The sequence below is a fragment of the Perognathus longimembris genome, chromosome 16 (genome assembly GCF_023159225.1).
Source record: "Perognathus longimembris pacificus isolate PPM17 chromosome 16, ASM2315922v1, whole genome shotgun sequence".
Taxonomy (NCBI): Eukaryota; Metazoa; Chordata; class Mammalia; order Rodentia; family Heteromyidae; genus Perognathus; species Perognathus longimembris.
In genome coordinates, this window is record NC_063176.1 from 4,394,268 (window position 1) to 4,399,114 (window position 4,847).

Below are 4,847 nucleotides of genomic sequence, written 5' to 3' on the forward strand. Positions count from 1 at the left end.
AACATCCACCACAGGCCAGCTGAAAGACCAAGTTTAATAACTACTCATTATTCTCATAGATTTCAAAAGACAAAGTCCAGAGATTATTTTTAAAAAGAGGTAATAATTCAGTTAACGTCCTATTTGCAAAGCATGCTATTCTAATAGGGCTTGGCTTCCGTACGTTTCTTCGGTACAGCAGAAGATCAGGAGGTAGGATGAAGCATCACTGAATATCTGTTGATTGCTTTGGAGCAATCCTTCAGTGCTCAGTGGTGAAATCGTTCCTTCAAGCATCAAAACTGCCCTCATGGTGCTACTCAGCTTCACCCTGGGGCTGAGAAGGTGTGAGAAAGGGCAACACTTGCTCCTCAGGCCTGCGGGAGTAAGCTGCGCATGGCGGGAATGTGTCTTCCTGGGTCACATGAGTCTTGGCAAGGCCTCCTGGCTGTTCCACAAGAACTCCAGTAGGCTCGCACACTCAGGCTTCGGGGGTTGCTGCTGTGGGAACCCGAAAGACAGGTGGGCAGAGGCCCTGTCTCCTTCAAAGGGCCAGTATTTCATGACCAACTCAGCACAGGCGTCCTGGCAAGTTTCCAGTGCCCAGTGGGAAGCTGCTTGGGAACTGCAGGCTGTGTGCTGGGCCTGTGGGTAAAGCGGCCAGCAGATTTCTGGTTAGCAGTGTCAGTGATGGCAGGGACTCGGTGGTTTGCTAGGGCGCTCTGCAGTTGGCACTGCACAGGCTACCCAAAAAACATATGGGACCACTTGGCCCATGGGCAACTGAGCTCTTGGGGCAGCAAGCTAGCAGCTTCTCTGGCCCTTAAGGGTGGAGGGACCATGGCCCTAAGCAACTGGACCTTCGAGGTCTGGGAGGGACAAGGGCGCAGGATGGATGGAGATTTTCTCCAGGACAATGCATTTGTCTGCTAACTGAATGTCCCCACAGGGGCTCAGGGGTGATGAGGAGAGCACGGTTTCTCAGCAGCAAATATCCAGGATTGGTATTCTGACTGGGAATGGTTGGGAGGCCTCCTGTTTTACCCTTCCCCACTAGCAGAAGGGCCTCTGGGTTCATGTCCAGTATTACAGGACAGGACAACGAAGACATTATACTCTTACTCCCTCATGAGTCATTCCTTTTTTTACAAGGGAGTAAAATTAACCTATATTGGCAGTACAAAAGTTTAGCTTGCTGTTTCTCTGCATGCATATTTTGTACTTTGGTCAAATTCAACCTCTGTATTACTGCTAGGCACAGTTCCAAGAGAATACAAGATACTATACGATCAAAGATATTAATGGTATTAAGATATTTTCTCATTCTCAAATATTTTTAAATGATTGAAATATGAGCTGAAAAAGTAAAATAAAGGAGATACAGAGAGTATCATTTTTGAATTAAATTTATGTCTTTTATATTTATTTTTTTGCTTTGCTTAATCAACATTTTCCGTGTTATTTTGAGTCAGTCTTTTACATATTTTTCTCTTCATGGTATATTTGGTGTCTGTGTTCTCGGTCTTTCTTTACTCATTACAAATAATTGAAAAAGGCCTACAATCCTGCCAGGAAAGCACTGTGTTCATTGACCTTCATACACAGCCCTTATGTTTGTACTTGCTTTTGAGAGAGTTTCAGTTACTTTCTATGATCTGGCCTCAAAATCAAGATCTTCCTGCACCAGCTTTCCCCACCTGCTGAATTATAAGCTTCAGGTACCTTGTATGCCTGACTCTAAAGTTTTTGTTTTGTCAAATTTACTGCTTCTCTTTAAGTAGCTTACAAAACACTTGCCATTCCCTGTGATGATTTCTTAAGTGAGGCCCAAAGAAATAAAAACTACAGCCATATAAGGGGCTGGCAATTAGGGAGAACGTGAAACACAAATATTTCAGACAACAAAATGTAGTTGTTTGGTGGTTAATATTTTCCTAAATTAACTTCTGGATATTTAAAAACAACCACAATAAACTTTTCTCAAATTAAAGGCATTGAAATTTATAACCCTGGATTTACCACAATCTTGGTTGCAAAACGTTCTTTCATAAATATAAACCATTGACTTGTGTAATTACTCTAAATCAGCCTCTTGCTTAAAATCAGTGGTTAACATTTAGAATGTACTCTTGTTCTAAACATATTATTGGATGGCAATACCCAAGTAAGCATGTGAGAGTCCTTTCATGATCAGGTGCAATTCATAACACACAGTAGGAATCTGAAATAGGTTCTTAATTGATCATAGTCCAGCTTAGACTACGATGGCCTTCTGTATCGATTTCCAGAGGATGACAGATAAATACACCCCTATTCAGCTGTTGGTTTTTGGCGTTATGACCTTTACTGACCTGTGTGAACTGTGATCTGAACTTTTCTGTTCCCTGTGAACTTTGGTATGAATGTTTGCTTCCGTTTTTCTTTTTCAGATCAGAAAATTTTTATTATTCAGTTTACTTAAGATTGTGAAAAAAATAATTTTTGGCCTATTCTGATATGTGTATGTTATAACGCAATTTCTGAGGATTTCAAGTCACTTAACCTACAACTCTGAAAAGCACTAATGATGCCTTCTGAAGTAAACCACGTATTCTCTAGTTCATCAAAATTACTGTTCTAATAAGCCGAGGGATTTAAAAATAAGAAAAATTAAAGTAATCTCCATAATCTTTAAATCCAAGTGAAACAAATGTCTTTGTATTCCAACAAATTGTAAAGTGTAACCAGGTCTCTAGACCAACATATTAGTGTATAACGTTAATAATATCTAGCAGCAAAACACATGGAATAGCCAATAACAAATGTTTTCATTGAATTGTAGACTAATTTCTTTACAAGAAATGATTCTCAAAAGAGCTCTTAAGTATTGTTTAACTGCACCCACAGATGAAAGATATCAAAGATCTTGTTTATCTCCACTTTTTCCTGTGGAATCAGGTGCACCAGGAACCTTATTACATTCACCCAAAGAAACTGAAAGGCATCTTCCTGTTCATCCAACGAATTGGCAGCTGTGGCTCCTTTAATTACTGTCGGTTTGGTAAAACACTGTTGCTGCTGGGAAATTTGACTCAATTCTACCGTTTCTCTACCTCTTCTTTCACCCAAAATTTTGACATTATTTGCAGGAATAAGTCCTGTTGTTTGATCATCAAGACTTGCCAGAAGCCAGCCACGCACGTTGGGTTGCTGTTCATTGAGAGCCAAGTTCAATTTATGACCAGCACAGAAAGAAATTTCTGTGCTGCAGCAGCAAAATCATATTCTGCTCTACAACTACGTGGTCATCCTTACCACTTGCCCAGTTGACATTACCTGTTACTTCATAAATGTGCATCGATAGAAGCTTCCAGATGAGATAAGGACCACCAAGAAAAACCATCAAAGAACAAGAATATTGGCCAAGATGTTGCTGAGTTAGTTTCCAGGTCCAAAGCACCGAGGGAGGCCACAGTTCCTTCACTCTCTGTCCACAGGTCTTCATTCTCTGAGCTTTTCTTAAACCCACCATCCCCTGTATTCCTCTAGAAAGGTATCCTATAGTCCTAACTAAAGCACAAACTGAAAAACCCTGTGTAAAGTGTATTTTTAATCGGGAAAAGTGATTTGCTACATCCAATACAGCCCGGAAACTGCTACAGACAGCAAAAAAGGTAGCCTCCATCAGCAAACTGACAGAGGCAAATGCATGCACGGTACTTCCGATGGACTGAAATGCACCTCTGCTGCTTTCTGTTGCTTGCTGAACAAATCTACTGGGTGGAAGTTCATCTACACCGAGGCTGTTAAAGCTCAGGCCATTCTGTCCATAATTACAAGGGCTATAGCGTCCATAAAATGAATTTCCATAGGTGCCGTAGACAGAAGACAATGAACTGTAGGCAGGTCTGGAAGCGTTCACACTGCTTGCTGCTCCGTGTCTGCTGGGATGGCCTTGGAAGGACAGGAGGGGGCTCTCTGGTTAGTGGCGGTTGTCCAGGTCTTGTCACTAAAGTAGGACCCAGTCAGCAGATTGGAAGGTGTGGCCGTGGCCCAGGCCCTGCCCAGCCCCCGGAATTGGGCGTGTCTCCCAGGGTTTGGGGGGAGGCTGAGTCTGCAAGGCCATCTCTAGGCCTCCGGTAGGCTCCCCTGTCTCTGTTTTTGAATCATGATCTACATCGTGTCCTTGTCCAAAATGGCTAAGATTACAGAGAAGAGACATTATTGTTGGGCCTAAATAAAGTTTTTAATAGAATGTGCCTTATTCATTTGGTTTTCTCTACTGTTTGAGATATCTTGCAAAGCACATTAAATATATATGTGTATGTTAGGAGTTACATTTTTAAATGTAGAAAACTCACTTAGTCAAACTAAAGAAATGCTCATCATTCCTGGCGATAAAGGAAATGCAAAGCAAAAATCTCACCCCAGTTGGATTGACACTTACACCAAATGGAAACGTTGGAAAGAAAAATGTTCTGTGATTTGCAGGGAAAGGGATGGACCTAGAACAGATTAGGTTAAGTGATTCTAGCTAAGCTCCAAGAGAACAACAGGGTATGCATTCGCTCTTTCGGGGAATGTAGACCATTAGGTCTAGTGACATATCATAGACATCCAGTCCATATGTAGAGTTTTTACGTGGATTGTATGTGCTAGATTTTGTCTTTGTCAGACCATTTCATATCTTCCATTCTGTCATGTCTCTATCACCACTACAACCATATTTCCCTGAGGCACTCTGCCTCATACTCTCTGAGCGAATAGCTGCTGTTTTTAGCTGATTAGGTCCTTCCTTTTGGGTGAAGCATTCACAATGCTTTGAGTTTGCCATCTTGATGACTTCCTAAGCGCATTTTCAGGATTCCTTATTAGAGTGCTTGAATGCT

At 41.6% G+C, this 4,847-nt stretch overlaps 1 pseudogene; it reads right to left on the reverse strand.

Annotated features, from left to right (window-relative positions):
• Nucleotides 1-2,875: 2,875 nt before the first annotated feature.
• Nucleotides 2,876-4,084, reverse strand: LOC125364913 (annotated as a pseudogene).
• Between the last annotated feature and the right edge of the window lie 763 nt (nt 4,085-4,847).